This window comes from Ambystoma mexicanum, chromosome 5p (assembly GCF_040938575.1).
Source record: "Ambystoma mexicanum isolate Mex_15411 chromosome 5p, UKY_AmexF1_1, whole genome shotgun sequence".
Classification (NCBI taxonomy): Eukaryota; Metazoa; Chordata; class Amphibia; order Caudata; family Ambystomatidae; genus Ambystoma; species Ambystoma mexicanum.
Window position 1 is genome coordinate 419,274,114 of NC_090930.1, and position 17,484 is coordinate 419,291,597.

At 43.5% G+C, this 17,484-nt stretch overlaps 1 long non-coding RNA gene across 1 annotated transcript in view; it reads left to right on the forward strand.

Annotated features, from left to right (window-relative positions):
* Positions 1-17,099, forward strand: part of LOC138481654 (uncharacterized) — a 97,618-nt gene extending 80,519 nt beyond the window's left edge. Inside the window, exons 2-3 of the long non-coding RNA XR_011274313.1 lie at positions 16,853-16,951; positions 17,056-17,099. This is a non-coding gene — a long non-coding RNA (uncharacterized lncRNA). The remainder of the gene's footprint in view (positions 1-16,852; positions 16,952-17,055) is intronic.
* The last annotated feature ends 385 nt before the right edge of the window (positions 17,100-17,484 follow it).

Sequence of the window (17,484 nt, forward strand, 5' to 3'; positions counted from 1 at the left end):
ACTTTGAGTAGAAGTAGATAGTTGCATGTATTGCCTGAAAAAGCCTACCGTTAAAGTTGAAACAACTCTGAACCAAGTAGTGCTACAACATTGAGCAGTGTGAATCGAAAACGTTGCTGCCCCATGTATTTCTTTCTTCTGGGCAGACTGGATTTATGACACTAGTGGCAAATGTGGACTTCTTCAGTAAGCCATGATTTATGTTTATTAGATAGGATCCAGATTCTGAAACAGCAATACAGAGATGCCTTTCTAAACAGCACCATTTTGAGTACAGTTTTACCAGGTGATGTTTCAGTTGGCTTCACGCATTCATGATTCGCTTCAGAAATGTCTCCTAGGATGTTATTCATGTAAGGTCTTACTTATAAGAGGAATTGCATGTAGCTAAATTGTACCATTTGTAAACCTTATATGCTATCTTTGTACAATACTAATTTGATAATGATAGTATTCTACATGTTCGTAAATCTTTTGAGTTCTAGAGACAAGTTATTGCACATTTAAATATTTGTTCTAATGAGAACTGTGGCATTTAGTTTGGACCATTTATCTGCCAGTTGTCCAAGAGCAGAGGGTTTACTTGCTGCAGTGCATGGATACTTACTCTTTCTGAAACCATGCGACAAGTATAAGCACTACTCTCTCCCTCAAAATCTGCCACATCCCCAGAGAGGACTTCTAAACTCCCTCTGGGGAGAAGGTTATCACCGGAAAGCAGTTTATGATGAAAAGTGATAACTAGAAAAGGAGAGTAAAAATGAATAGCTTAGTAAATATAAGGAGAAATCAAGGACACTTTAGTGACGCAAAGACTGACACTAGCTATAAACTAGACCTAAAAGACAAGGGAAATACCAGCAAAAACGGAGGAGACAGGTGCAGTAAACACAGTGCTTCATGGACTTAGAGAGGGCAGTGTTATAGGAATCCTTAGCAGGAAACCATGAATTCAAGACACAGAGATTCACAGCTAGATCCAGGGAGTTTAAGACACAGAAGGAAGGGATGAGGTCAGGGCGCCTGGGTCAGTGGATAACTCAATGAGTTGAAGACACAGCGTGTTACTAAGCAAATATCTGTAAATAGAGTCACTGGAGGAAGCAGGGAGTTCAAGGAACATAGTCACTGGAGAAAGCCCAGATTAAAAGAAGCAGTGAGTCCAAGACACAGAAAGAAGTGATTTGAAAGCACAGTGGTGTCCATGCCCACACAATGTGTACATAGAAGCTGCATTATAATGTGGTTCAGGGAAATAGAGGGTGAAGAGTGTGACTAAAAATATTCAGTGTTCAAATCGCTAACTAAACATAGGCTTTAGTTCAGCGGAGTCAATGTTCTCTCAGGTGTTCACATTCACAACCTCACACCTGGACAGTGAAGACAAGTCAATTGTGAGCAGGGGTGGACGAACCTGCCACGGAAATGAAGCATACGAAAAGAGACATCATAAGGGTAACGGTCGAAACCACCAACAAAGACCATGACCATGAGCAAACAAGGGAGACTGTGCAACAAAACTCTATCTCAGATGATGACTGGTCATAGATAGCAAATGCTTTGACAACAACAATCAAGCATTAGCAAAGAAACAAACCAAAACATGAGATAGGAAAAAAGGAAATAATTCTGTCATGGAATACCAGGGGATTCCTACATTTATTGAATTCTGTAAATAAAGATCTGACAGACTCTTCAATTCTTTGTCTCCAAGAGCCTTGGATCTGGGAGTTGCCTGTATGTGAAAACTATGAGGTCCACATTAACCCTGCTCAAAAAGTAAAAAATGGAGGACCGTATGGTGGCCTACTGTTATTGTTTAAACATGGATCAAGATTCTCAGTAATCAACCAAGGGAACCCAAACCGATCAATACAATGGGCCTTATTGGAAACTAAAGAGCAGGAGTCGTCACACGAACAAAGAATACTATTAATCAACATCTATTGGAACCACCTGAAATTAAGACCCAATCACTGCTGAAGATAATCAGAAATCTAATAAAAAAAGAAAGGAATAAAGAACCTGACCTGGGTGTCTTCCTGTGTGTCCACCTGAACATTAAATGGTTGAACACCCAGGGACTAGCAACAATAGACACCTTGAGTCTGGGGAATTCAGATGCTGTAAAATGGGTCCAGATGGCCAATGAAAACAATGTAATCGTGTTGAATGGACACGTGAACGGGGATATCCCAGTGAAGTCAACTTGGACCAACTTAGTGGCTACCTCGATATTAGACTACATATGGTCATCAAAGAATCTTCAACAGAAGATCGAGTGTCTGGAGATATTACAACAAGTGACCGACCACAATATCCTGTGATTGACTTGGTTGAAGGAAATGAACCCAGATGCAATAAAAAAACTTCAAACCTATTGAACTAAATCCAGGTGTAAACCGCTTGAGAATGAAGAGAAAGGATGTTCATGACTTATTGGTTAAATATAGAGCTTAAACCGCAGACGATAAAATGGATCTTTCTTATGACTCACTTTTGAAGATCTACGGAACAAAAAACATAGGACCTAATGTACATCAATTGATGCCAAAACATCAATATAGTCTGAAGTTGGTAGCATGAAGAAAACAGCTAAGAGGAGAAATCTGACAAATAAAAAAAAATCTTAGTGGTGAAGAGCAATTCAAACAAGTCAGAAGCAAGACGCAGAAATACAAACAGTGGTTGAACGAATTTCAATTTTTAAGTGATCAAGAAAATGGGGAAACAATGTTACATGCAATGGCCCAATCTACAACAAGAAACAAGTGGGACATTATCAATAACCAAATGTTAAATCAACAGTGCCATCTCATAAGTGGAGTCTCTGAACGGCAGGGGATGAGGAATTATGAGGTGGTATTCAGAGGTTCTGATGCAATGGCAAGTAACACATCTCCAGGTAGAAACAGTCCATGGATCATTATGAAAGATGAGACACTCATTGAACAAATGATTAAGAAACTGAAAATTTCAACAGCTGCAGGCCCTGACGGCCTTACTAATATGCACTTGAAAAAAATTCCGGAAAAATGTTCCAAGTTGATCAAAACAATTTTTGAGAACATTGAAGCCACAAAACAAATTCCTGAATCATGTACCATGAGCATCACGGTCCCAATATTTAAAATAGGCAAGAGGGATGAGCCTTGTAATTATCGGCCAATATCCTTATTAGACACAATAGGAAAGTAATTTGCAGTAGACCTACAAAAAAGACTCTCAGAGAGGGCTGATGTAAACAAGATCATAGATCCTAGCCAGACGGGATTCACTAAGGGCACTGGCACAGATCTAAACCTGTTTATTCTGTCGATCTTAAAACTTAATATGATCAAAGCAAAGGAGAAATGTCATCTAGCCTTTACTGATTTAAGGCAAGCCTTTGACGGAGTAAACAGGGAGTTACTATGGCAGTAATTGGAGAAATGGAACTGCCCAGAATCGCTATTGTAGGCGATAAAAGCATTCCATAAAAATACCATTACTCAGGTAAGGATTAACAGCAAGGGCAATTTATCTGCAGTTCTTCAAATCAACAAAGGAGTGAAGCAAGTTTGGCTGCTTGCAACAAAACTTTTTAAGTTCTACATTGCCGATTTGCCAGACTTTACAATACATACAAAATAAACAATCAAGAGATCTCCATGATTTGTTATGCTGATGACCTCGTCTTGCTAGACCGTACTCAAATTCGTCTCTAACTGCTACTAACTAAACTTCAGACTTATATGACCCAGAACCAACTAGAGATTAATATCAGCAAATCAAACATTCTAACAATAGGAGAATCAAAAAAACTAAGTGAGAGAAGGTTTCGCTTGGAGAATTGGAAAGGACACAGTGGAAAAAGTATTTGGGAATAAAAGTGAAAAAAATCAGTCGCTGAGAAAGACTGGGAAGATGAACTACTCTCAAAAGCAAGAATGTTGAGTGCCCAAGATTCGATTCTAAATGGAAAATTGGGCAAATTCTCTATCTCTGGTTCGATCATTCTACATCCAAAAAGTAACTTGTATTCTAACCTATGGTGGAGAGGCAGGTTTGAACCACTCGTGGAGAATATGGGCAAGATTGGAGTCACAATTTTGGAAGTCAATATTAAACGTGCCGAGATGTACCCCAGTAGCTGCAATTAGAACAGAGCTAGGACTCCAATCATTGTACTCAATAGTAAAATGAAATTCGCTATCATTACTAAGGAAGATCTCAGTGGACAATCCAGTGACTGGATACAAAGTGCTCGCATCACAAACCGAGGGAAAGAGTGCCACCTTGTTAAACTCATGAAAAACAGAATGGAGAAAATAACTACATCCTTTAGGCTCATCACTGCAAGAACTACTAGAGAATCCAACTCGATTAAAAGAAAAACTCAAAAGAAATGACTGGAATTCTCACAAGAGAAGCTACACTTGCGTGCAAATCACAAAATCCTGAGGTACATGAACATAGAAAAAGAGACACTGTCCCGTAATATGTAAAGAGATTTCCGTCTAAACATCTTTGTGAAAGATTAATGCAAACCAGACTTGGAGTGCTTCCAACAAACAAATTTAAACATAACATGGGTAAACGCACAATAAACAGAGTTTGCAGATTCTGCAACATTCCCAATAAAGCTGAGACTCCTGAACATCTCCTACTTGAATGCACTACATTGAGATAAGAAAGACAGGCACATCTTGAAAGTAATTTGGAATTATACAAAGAGAGGTCTTTGAACATATGGTGGGAGAATTTTATAATTGGATGGAACTATCGATTCACCTGAGCTGGTATAACGTTTTTCGATAACCTTTTAAAGAAACAATAACTCAGCTCTCCAGAAATGATCTAAAGGAAAAAGGTTGACTATGTCGACCAAAACAAATTAACGTTGACACCAAAGCTTTGGTCGCTCTGAAATAGTAATTGAGGATTATTCTGTATGATTTTAGGATTAACTGAGATTAATATGTTATTGGTCATTAGAGTTTGAGAATGCAATGTGATAAACGTTCTGCTTTGTCAAAATCAACTCACAATAAAATAAAAAATATCTAAAATTGGCAAGCTTCTCCACCAATTCGTTTCACTAGCCTGTTGATTTTCCCCTGTTCTGTCACATTTTGGGGCAGATTTCTTTTTGCTTAGAAATTTCGTTTTTTGTGAAATTTCGTTTTTTGGGGAACTCAAAACACTTTAAAAAGGAATTTCTGGAAAAAAACTAAATTTCAATGGGGAAAACTCTGAAATGTAGTTTCTCTTTCATGAAAAAAATACATTTAAAAAAATGAAATGTAAGCGAAAAAAGTCATGAAATGGGCAATTTGCACCACAGGCGAAATTGGAGCATCAGGCGAATTTTGCCTGAAATTTGCACATTTTTCCGCAGATGGAATGCAGTAATTTCATCCACCCCTAACTGAGAGATAGTGGAACATAAAAGGCAGGCAAAGAAAGGGTTTCTCTGAATAGTGCCAAAGATACAAACACAGAAGGTGCAAACCGAAATAATAAATCTTGAAAAAAGAAAAGGTCTCTTACAATGTTCTGGATTTTTGTTCGTCCGTCCAGAGCAACACCATGGTCTTTGTGTTTGGGTTGTGGGTTTATGAGATTCCTGAACCTAATTCTAGAGTGTCCAGGGGGAGGGACTGCCAAGGTCACTACATAACAGCTTCATAGAGTCTTAACTACCCATCCATATGTCAGAGGCTGAGGGAGATCCCTCCCAACATTGGTCCGGTCTCTCAGGATTTCAGGGACGGGGAGTTCACTGTCTGCTGACTACCTCCCTCTTCTAGGGTCCTGACCCCCGGTGTACTCGCGTCCTTGCCAGGGACGGAATTTCACGAAGATGCCAGGGGTAGCGGAAGTGACATCATACGACCCTTGACATCTGATGACATCACATGACGTGATGTCATTTGACCCCACCCCGCAGTGATATGACAGGAAGCAATGGCACACAAACTATCACCCCATGACAAAACAGGAACTGACATCACATAGCATTGTTCCTACACTACAAAACATATGATTATGGTATCACTGTAATGTGAAATACATTTCACACAAGAATGGATCACCATATGTATCGTAAATGTCAGTATGCATGGGCCCATATTACCAAATTATTGTGAATGCAAGCAGATATCTAAGGCCAAATGAGAATTATACATTATTATATAGCACTTACGCTTACGTGTTTTATAGAGACCAAATATACATACAATATAATCCAACCTGTGTTGCTACTCATCTATCGACCTCGGAAGGATGAAAGACTGAGTTGGCCTTGCTGGGATTCGAACCGACAACCTGCAGAGCAAACACACATCGCAGGGCTCAACACACTGAGCTATTTTACGGGCAATAATAAACTTAGCAATTATATGCCTGAATGTTCCCAAAGTCAGAAAGCAAATTGCACTCTGTAGTGGATACAGTTAAACTGGTAACTGTGAACAGCAAGACAGTTCATCTGCAGGTCTGGTGCAAATTTGGCCACATGTCAAGCCTGCGTGGATCTACTTTTCACACTTCATAGGTTGGTAAATGCATACCATTGGGTGGGTTCATAACTCTGTACTAAATAATTTAGAGTAGTGCAGGGAAAGCAGCACACTCACACAGCATCTCGTACTCTGGGCACTCATTACCTCATATATGCAAACAAACATCCTTAACAGCATGCCAGTGAAATAGGAAAGATTTATTGTCACTGTTACATTTGTGGAACCCCCTTTTCTTTTAAAAAAGAGGCCTGAACATGAAAACCAGCCACTCCAGAAACAAAGAGCTGCATGGTGCTGGCCACAGCCCAGGAGCTTCGGTTTGTAAAAAACAAAATCATTTTTTAAATGTTTTATTAGGGGTAGCAAAGGAGACCACAGATTTGGGCCTGGGGTGTTGCAGCCACCAAGGAAAATGGGGAACCCCATACATTTCTGAAAAGAAGACACCTGGGGGAATGCAAAGAGGTCTGGCTTTTTGCCAATCGCCCTAGAATGTATTACCCATAAGGCCCAGCAAACCCCAAAAAGTGGAGGAAAAAAACCAATTTACAGAAATTTGCCACAAGGAAAACACTGAAACACGCAGGGCTGGAGAATCCTCATCCCAAATACAAGTTGGGAAGAACTTTCATTTGTTTGGTATTTTACCAATCCTTGGTGACAGTCTCACATTGAAGACATTGAAGACAGTCCCCCAAGGACATCACCCACGGCCATTCTGGAGCGCTGACTGGGCTGCGTTATAGAATTTCCCTCTGGGAAGGGATGGGGACCCTGCCGGGGCTCCCTGGGACTGCTGCTGATCTTGGGGATGGTCGACACACATGTGAGACAGCCGCCCAAGGCCAGAAACATCACGCCCAACTATTCTGGAGCTCTGGATACCCTGCGTTACAGCTTCTTTGTACATGAAAAGATGGGAACCCTGCCAGGGCTCCTTGGGACTGCTGCTGTGATTGGGGATGGTACACCCACATGGGAGATGTATACCCAAGGCTGGGGACATCACCCCCAACCGTCCTGGAGTTCTGGCTGGGCTGTGTTACAGCTTTTCCATCTGGGGAGGCATTGACACACTGTCGGGGCTCATTGGTGGGGAAAAGCTGTAACTAAGGCCAGCACAAGCTCCAAGATGGTCGAGGGCAATGTCCCTGGCCTTCGGCGGCTGTTTCCCATGTGGGTCAACCATCCCCAAGTCCAGCGGCAGTCCTAGGGCATCCCGACAGGGTCCCTATCCCTTCCCTTCCTGGAGGGAAATTCTGTAACGCAGCCCATCCAGAGTTCCAGGACGGTCGGAGGTGATGTTCCCGAACTTAGGCGCTTGCTTTCCCATGTGGGTTGACTGTCCACAAGCCCAGCAGCAGTTCCAGGGTGTCCCGCCAAGGTCCCCATCCCTCCCCAGAGGAAAAAGCTGTGATGCAGCCAAGCCAAAACTCCAGGACGGTCGGGGGTGATGCCACCTTCCTTGGGCGCTTGTCCCCCATGTGGGTCGATCGTCCTCAAACCCAGCCTAGAACTCTGGCTGGGCTGCATTACAAGTTTTTCCTTCAGGAAAGGATGGGGACCCTGCTGGGACTCCCCGGGCATTACCTATGCACCACCTGTCTAGTGACCCTCACCCTCCCAAGAAAAAACACATTTGCCCCTTCGTAGGGGCAGATTGCCAGATTACACTGGCAATCTGCCCCTAGGGACGGTTAAATCACATGCCCCATCCATTTGGGCAGGAGGGGGAGAGGGCCACCACCCCCCTTTCATACAAGCCATCATTGGTGGTCTAGTGACCCCACCCCCCAGTAAAAACACCCCCCCTTTCCTAGGGGCAGATTGGCAGATTACAGATTATACTAATCGAAGCACAACAAAAGGTTTATGATGCGTTTAGGGACCCGAAAAAAGATTGAGGAGAAAATCATAGCATGAAAAGCTCAGGTAGAGTAGAACACAATTGAGATAATTGGTTGAAAGCTTTCACTATAATGGCGACAGTGATCTTGGAGCAATCACCATATGAAGGGGTAAAGTTATTCGCTTATGTAAACAAAATCAAAGAAGTAAGGGAAGCCTTTGGGGGGATGTCTGGCTCACTTATGATGAGCGCTTTAGGCGGGCCATAGCTGAACACTCAGAGATAGAATGGAACAAGGTTCAGAATGATTTGTACATACAGGAGGTGCTGAGGGGAAAGGCACCATGATGCAGGCAAAAGAGCTCAGCACATGTTAAAACAGCACAGTTAGTAGGCAATAAGAGCACCAAGGCAGAGAACTAAGGCAAGGGTGAACAGCCCTTTCGGAAGAAACAGCCATGGGGACTCGGTCAAATACCCGCAACCTTAGTACCAACCACAAAATACCAACAGGACCAACATTACATGTTGGAAGTTCGAGAAGGGGTACTGCCCATGGGAGTGTAGGTACAGGCACACCTGTACAAAATGTGGGAGATAACACACAAACAGTGGGTGCACCTGATTACCTAACAGACGGGCCAAAAAAGAAGAACAATAAGATTTCGAGGGACAAGGTCAGATTGACGCCAGGGAGAACTCCAATTAAAGTCAGGGAGTTTGCTACATTATTATCGGCCTACCCAGACAAAAAAATCAGTCAGGTCATAGAAAAGGGTTTACAGGAGGGGTTCAGCATCTCGTTTTGGGCCAAAGGATCCTCAAAAGTACCAAAAAACTTGAAATCAGCAAGGGAAAACCCCACGATAATTAGGAAGAAAATTCAGAAAGAGCTAGAACTAGGCAGAATGGGGGATCCTTGAGATGAAAAGCCCTTCAAAGAATACATATGTTCTCCACTGGGCCTGGTGCCCAAAAAGGAGCCAGGGCAATTTGTCTTACCCCCAGGGGCAGTCGGTAAATGATGCGATTCCAGAGACTGCAGTGACTTGCACTCACTTTTAGGAGGCACTCAGAATAGTCAAGAATTGTGGGAACGAGGTGCTAATGGCACAACTGGATATAGAGTCAGCTTTTAGACTCCTACCATTACACCCAAACTCCCAACCTTGGCTGGGTTTCCCATTTGAAAGAACATTTTATGTGGACAAATGCCTACCAATGGGATGCACGATATCATGCGTCCTATTTGAGCAATTCAGCTCCTTTTTTCAGTGGGCTTTCTTAAAACAATTACCAGAAGCACAAGGTAGTGCACTATCTGGAGGATTCCCCAGGGACAGGGGAATGCCAAAACACATTGGCAGTAATGATGTAAATGGCAGCACAGTGGGGCATACCATTGGAAAAGGAAAAAACGACCAACCTAGCAATAAACATATTTTTCTTGGGTATAGAAATAGATTCTAGAGCAGGAGTGTGCAGGATACTGAGCAAAAAGGTTGAAATATTACTGGGCAAAATCAGATCCCTTAGAGGAAAGCGCAAAAGCACAATTAGAGAAATACAGCCATTGCAGGTAGCCTAAATTTTGCAGCCAGGGTGATCCCCCTGGGCAAAACATTTGTAAGAAGCTTGGCACTAATGACTAAAGTTCTAGCGATGGAAAGTCGCCATAATTAAGGACATTAAAAAAGAAGCTGCCGACGGGTGAATTCCAAGGTACACAAACATGAAGTGAAAAAACGCCTAAATAGACAAAGAGAACGTTTATTTTATGAAATATCGCATCCTGATTCGTTTTTATTCACAGTTTCACTGTTCTTCCACTCTGGAGTATGTGCAACTGATTTGGCGGGACAATGTGCAGCTTCACATGAAGAAAGGTCTTAAGTGTGATTTGGCCCCTGAGCAGTTGTTGATGACTTGGCCCACCACGTTCTTTGGAAAGGCACTGTGGGCACTGCTGTGAACGCAGACGCGATTCAGTCTGGTACATGCTCCTCCCAGGGCAGGCGCCGTGGGTTTGGTGATGTTTTCCTTGGGAAGTGCTCAATGCGTGCGTTTATAGCATGGCACTTTGAAAAGCTGGGGAGGTCAGACTCCCTGCAGTACGAATTTCCAGACCAAAATAAAGTGTTTGGACAGAGTTCCGAATGTTTGGTTCCCTTGCACTGCAAAGAGTGACATTTACAAGCTGCTTGATACGGCTGCGCGTGCTCTGAGGCGCTCTCTGTGCTGAGCTAACCTGTGTCCGTTGACTTCACCACTACCTCATCATTCACGTCTACGAGGTGCTGTTTATTGTGCTTATGTCAAACCAGGAATGTTTCCAGGTATGGATTTAATCCCGGAAATAAATCACAGGGTTTGGTCTGAAGAAATCCTTTCCTGTGATTAAAAAGGCTCTGCAGTGCCCAGAACTGAACATATATGCTGCAAGGGACTACAACTTCAGGTTCTGTCATGCCTCACTGGCAGAAAAGCGCCCCTGCATAAATGTCCGTCTCGGTGTATGAATGGTTCCATGTGTTAATATCCCCGCAAAAATATTGCGATACAAAAATATTGCCATATTTTTGTGCCAATATTGACCTATGGACCCTGCGGGGGACACTCCTGCAACCCCAGCAATATTTTAAAATGTGTGGGGGACACCCCCGCAAACCCCTCTCCCACAAATTTTCCCCCCCATAAATATCGCCTATGGCGAGACAAACGGCCATATGTAGGCAATATTTTGTAGGGATACCGTATGAATGACATCTCTTGCCATCTCTTGCCTTCCTAAGGTCTCTTGTCCCTGGAGTACATTGGCACGTTCTTGCGTCACTTCCCCTGTTTGCCTCACGCTCACGTTTTTAATCCCCTACACTATGATACAATACCAGAAACGGCCAAACTGAACCATTTAGCTGGTTGTGCTGTAGGACATCTCGTACTGTGCATTGGCCCAAACGTTGACAATAATAAGACAGTTTGCCAGTGCAAAAAAGAATTCCATGAAAATTACACCTTAAAGGGGAAGGAGAGCACAGTAAGTTTACCCCACCTCCATTTGTTTCTTTTTGCAAATGTATTTTGAAATGATACTGCTGCATAGTTTGCAATAGGAAACATGGCAAGTAAACACATTGCCTGTCCGTCTACTATTTTTTCAAAATGTCATATTAATAAAATATTGGTTTTAAAAATATCATGCAACGATACCTATGCAAAGGACAAATTAGCAGCATACGCTTACCTATCAAGTGAGACAGTACAGCATTATGTACTTTTTCATGACCCTTCTACCCAGTTGGCAAAAACGCCATGTCCAAGCTTTGGCCCAAACTTAATTTTAGTAATTCCAATCTTTTTTTAAATTCGAAATCTGATGCAAGCATGCTTCACAGCCTGGAATTAACCTAACATTGATGTTAACCTCAGTAGTCTAAGGCAAGGGCGGCTACTTCCTCTATAATCGGCAAAAGGGCGACAACCCACCCGTTGCCCATTAAAGCGCTCCCAAGCCCTCCTGAGTTTGCTTTACCCTGTGAGCGGGTCACCCTCACAGTGAGGTAAAGGAGGGTATGCCAGGACATGACATTGCACGTTTTAATGGGCATCAAGAGTAAAGCAAGCATGATTTAGGTTTGCTTTACTCTTGATACCCATTTTGTTATTACATGTCGAAACTGGCCCATGTTGATGGGCCCATCTTTTTTACTGTGGCACAGTAAAAAAATATATCCAGACTGGCCCGGCAACGTAGGCCATTCTTGCCACGTAATAAAAAAATGGGCATCAAGAGTAAAGGAAAAATTATTCATGTTTTCGTTACTCTTGATTCCCGTTCTTGCCACATTATAACAAAATGTGCATCAAGAGTAATGCTAACTTGATTCATATTTGCTTTACTCTTGATGTTCATTAAAACATGCCATGCCACAGTATTGCAATATATATAGACTGCCCCACCAACGTACGCATAATGACACTTATCATGTTTACTTTACTCTTGATTCCTTACGTGGCAAGACTGGCCTACATTGGTGGGCCAGTGTGGATATATTTTCTTACTGTGGTGGCATCGCATGTTTGAATGGACGTCAAGAGTAAAGGCAACATGATGAGTGTTATTATGTGGGTAGACTGACCTACTATGATGCAATCAGTCTCAATATATTTTCTGAGTTTGTCACGATATATTATTATGCAGCACAAGCAAGTCAGGGATCTCTTTCCTCTGGAAGGAATGTGGTGCACAATAAAACTGCTTTTTTTATTTTTACAACCAGATTCTTTTAAGGAGGCCTCCAACCCTTCTCACACCCACCTCCACAAGCACCCCGAGATCAGTAGACCAGAAACCAGGCCGCTGTTGTCAATGAAAATGTTATTAAATTGTGATTTAATGGGAGATTTAATAAACAGTTACAATGACCACCACGGAGTGCCAAAACAAGCTTTAGAGTATTCTTAGTCAAATGGCACACTAAGACAACTGAAACATGAATGGCACACAGATTTACTTGACCGATTTCACCACTACTATCAACAGTTCAAAACACCATGTAAATGAATGCAACCCACTGGAAAGTGCATGCACACACAAAAGACTCCCAGCGACCCTCACCCCCTCTAGACCTCCACTATTCCTGTCAGCTTTGAAGGGAAGGTAGTGGCAAGGACTGGGAACACCAGGTTAAAATCGGATTTAAAATGGGTTTTCAGAAACAATATGGGAAAAGCAATGAATGGGACAACTCATTTTCTGCACCAGGTAAATGGGTTTTACTTTATTAGGACAACTGCTATGGGACAGCACACAAGGGTACTTCATGCTGCTGGCTTTTATGCGACAATTAGGGCTTCAGAACAGAATAGCTAGCACACAATAGGAAACTCGATTTTAGTACATACAACACATGAAAAAAATAAAAAAAGGAATGCAATTGTAAATCCGTTACCAGACTATAGTAGGGGAAGAGGGATAGACTACGAAAAACGGTTCAAGCAGGTTAAGCGAAATTTTCAGGAAAACGAAAATGTAAAGGACACTCATTTTTACTCCGGCTGCAAATGACAGACCCGCTTTAAGCAATGGGAAAAAACTCACATAGGAAAATTGGTTTTCAGTTAAAATGACAGAGGCACATAACGGTTAGGCTCGGGCAAAGGGATTACTCACAATAGGAAAATCAGGTTGGGTTTAAATTGACAGATGTAAATAGGACTTCACTTTGCAAAACACCATGGAAAATTAATTTTTTTAGCTCGCCCTGAATTTAATTCTTGGGAAAGCACTTTATACTTGTAATGGCTCACAAACCACTGGGAAAGAATAGTTAGTTTCGAATGGCAACTATTCCGATCCTGTAAAATAATGTAGAAATTAATTGATTTACTGAAAAATATATTAGGGATATAAACAAGCAACCAGAGATTCTTTCAATGGGAAAAGACAGAAAAGCACAGGCAAACAGTGGATTTTCAATTTTCCATAGGGCATCTCTATGGCAATGCTGAAGAATATAAGGCTAATTCAGTCGATTGCTGGGGATGTCTATACTTACAAGAGAGGGCTTGATGGACATCAAGGGAGCACCAGAGCCACACACATGGACAATCAATGGGTAAGTCAAGGCTTCTCTGTCTTTCAAAAGAGTCCTGCTCCAGCTATTACAGCTCCTGGCTTCTCTTCAAGAGTTAGGCCCAACTCTGCATGGATGGTTCCAAATATGGTCAGATGGACACCTTGAGATCTGATAGGGAGAGCCTTGATTTGAGGCAGAGTGACTTATTTATAAGACAAATGACATTACTGATGTGTCATCTTTCTCACAAAATTGATAGGGCAGTGGGCAAAGGGTTCCCACCCATCTGCGGGCCGATAGGTCCAAAGATAGTGGGCGTGTGGGAAGCCAAGGGAGGATACCCCATCCATCATCCAATTTAGACAAAGGGTTGGGCCTGGCTTTTCACACATGGAAATCTTACTTATGACAAATGCCCTTTCTCATCATTTTGCAACACATTGTCACACCTTGAGGGTCCTGGCGGCTTTGGGCTAGATGAAAACTGCGCCCTCCATTGCTGGTTCCATCACGTACGGCGAAGCACAGAGTACAGGTCTAGCCTTTTGTGTAACACGTTCCGATGCCGGTAGTTAATCCCTCCCACTTCCGATGTCGGACGCGTTGCAACAACCAGTATCCCTGTTCTCCTGCGCTGCCCGTACTCTTCGTGATTCTTTCCTTTAGCCTTTTGGCTGTATAACCCATTCCCGGATTCTTATTTCTTTTCCTTTTTGTTTTTCGCTGCCTGCCCTCGCTGCAGCTTGCCTTTGTTTCCTCCTCCCTTGGCTGTAATGTTCCCTGCTTGCCTTTCTGCCTTCCCTTCCGCCTTGTGTTTGTTTCTTTCCACTCTTGTGCCTTTCCTCTTCCTACTCTGCCTCGCATTGCAGCCCTTGCCTACCTGTGTATCGACCTCGGCCCCTCCAGTGGAATTGCTCTGCCTCATCCTTTGTCTAGTTTATTGTTCGTCTGGTACTCGACCCTGCCTGTCCTGGTACTGCCTGCTTCTCCTTGGTGCCCGAGTCCCAGCTTACCCTGGTACTTACTCTTCTGTATTGAGCACGTATTGTCCTCTTCCTGGACTCTATTGTTTACCAGCCACTCCTACATTGCTGCTGCCCCTGGAGGTTACCAAATTCTACAGAAGAAGACCACGCTTCAGCAGAGAAGAACTATTCTGGGGTTTTTTGTGCCACAGGCTTTTTCCCCACTGTCCGGCGGCCGCGGAGGATAGCCACAGCTCACCCATCGGGTGTCACTGTGGCGTCCTTCCATGATCGCCCCTATCTTCACAAAAAAAAAGAGAAGACTTGAACCAAACACAACCCAAAGCTGACACAACGTCGGAAACTCAGAGGTGAGGTGGAAGGGGAGGCAAGGGGAACAGACTCTTCCCAGAAGGCAGTGTTATTTCCTTTTCTATAGGGGAGCTCGGTGTGTGAGGGAACTTGGCTGAAATTGCGCACACACCAGACACCGCATCAAGTTTTGGTTGAGGTCCTGCCCCATGTGTGGCCAGTATACGACCTCTCTCAAGATTTCCAAGGTTGTATGAAACCTCTGATGACCGGCTGTGGCCGTGTCATCGGCGTGACTTAACATCAGGCTTCGGAATGAGGTAGGAACCACCCACTGATCAAATCCAGAGATGAATCTCCGTACCAACAAACCATCTTGGATTCTGAACATTTTGGGAAACTTCATCAACAACCGGGGATCCTCTTTTCTGATGTAATCAGTTTCGGTCTTCAATGTGCTGATAACATTTCCCAATAATCGTATGCCCTTTTAGTGCCATGATTAAGTCAGCATCTGGAGTTTCCTTACTCCACTGAGCAGTTGAGAGTTCATTTTGGGCAAGTGTTTGGGACCTGGTGACAACAGAGACCTGGATTTCCCCCAACAGAAACTCAATCTCTATGAGATCCCCATGAAAGGCTCCGGTTTTGGCCAACTGGTCGGCCAGATCATTTCCGGTTTTGTCTGGTCCCTCTATTCTGGAATGACCCTTGATTTTCTTCCAGTAGATGGTCATCTCATTAGAGGTGACCAGATCGTCAATGGATTGTATTAGTTTGCCATGCTTGAGTGGTTTATTGTTTGCACACAACATGCCTCTAGTTTTCCAATTTATCAGGTACTCCACAAACCCATTTCTGACATAAACTGAATCAGTGATTATGACGAGTTTGTGGAGTTGGTGTTGCATGGCAGTGAGGATGGCCTGATGAACCGCCCTCTCCAGGGTTCCAGGGCATCATTCACCCAGGCATTTGCTTATAATGATTACTTCTGGTGCCCTGCAGGAGTGCCTGGCCCCGATCATCAGAACCGAGTTCCCCTGGTGTTGGATGCTTAGCCCAAAATACTCTCTCCCCTTTGCTTCGCTGAATGTCAATTGCCAAGTGTCCAGTATGGTTGAGAGTGATTTGATAGGACCTTCAATATCGTGGGCTTGATGAAAGGCCACAATATGCGTGGATCTGTGAGTAAACAAGAGAAAAACGTAAGTGTCTACTTGTGTTAACCTTCCCCCCACCTCCCCTTGGTTTCCCAGGGTGTACTAGCTGGCTGGTAGGTGGTCTGGATCACCTTATTATTGGAGTTAGGCTTGTGGCCTTAAGGTAGGCATCCATTTCCAGTTTTCTGACTGGTGGTTTAGGCCCAGGCCCGCTGTGGCGCACAGGGTGCTGTAATAGAGGTTGGTGTCTTTTTTAGTGTCCTTGTTAAGCAGCAAGTCCTGCTGTATGGATGTTCTTCCTGGTTGTCTTCTCTGTGATTTAAATGTCATTTTCTAGGTTTTCTAATGTCTCTATGTGCCTTAGAAGTCACTTTCTGTAATGTCTGGAGTGCATTAAATGTCTCTCTCTGTAATGTGCCAACGCAATCGTTTAGGGAGCAACTCTGCCTTACTTACTGGCTTTCCTTATTTTTTTCAGGAGCGGCGGAATGGAACTTCCAAGATGTTGCTGTGTTCTGACTGCCGATGCCCAGAGCATCCTTTGAAGACTCTTGGACATGTAGAGTGGGTAATGCAGGTAAACGCGTTATCAGAGGGGCTGCAGTGATGTTCGCAATAATATACGGACTGTGATTGTATCTCTGCTGTAATGCTCACAGTGTGTTCTTTCTTCTTCCTCAGGTGCCGACACGCAGTGCATTGGAATGAACTCCCCCCAGGCCTCGGTAAGTATAGAAATTACTGCAGCAGCTCGGGAGGATTGCAGGATCCGGAAACAGGCAAGCGGAGGTCCGGCAGCTTGCAGGGGTTGCAGCATGTGGATTGCCTGGAGATAAGCATTACGCTGGCAACTCAGAAGCCAAAGAGAATGCAAATCACTGGGTGTGGCCCAGGGCGGGGTTATATAGCCCTGGGCTACACCCAGCACCACTAGACCACCAAGGATTCTTAGGGCATGATATCTAGGGTCCATCTTGGTACCTTTATGACATCCAGCTCTGGGGGGCCTCTTGGCGGAGGCTGCAGTATCAGTGTCCTGCCCACAGTATGTGTCTGTTTGTTAGGGATTGTGACATAAGGGCAGGAAGAGTACACCAAGAAATTCCCCTC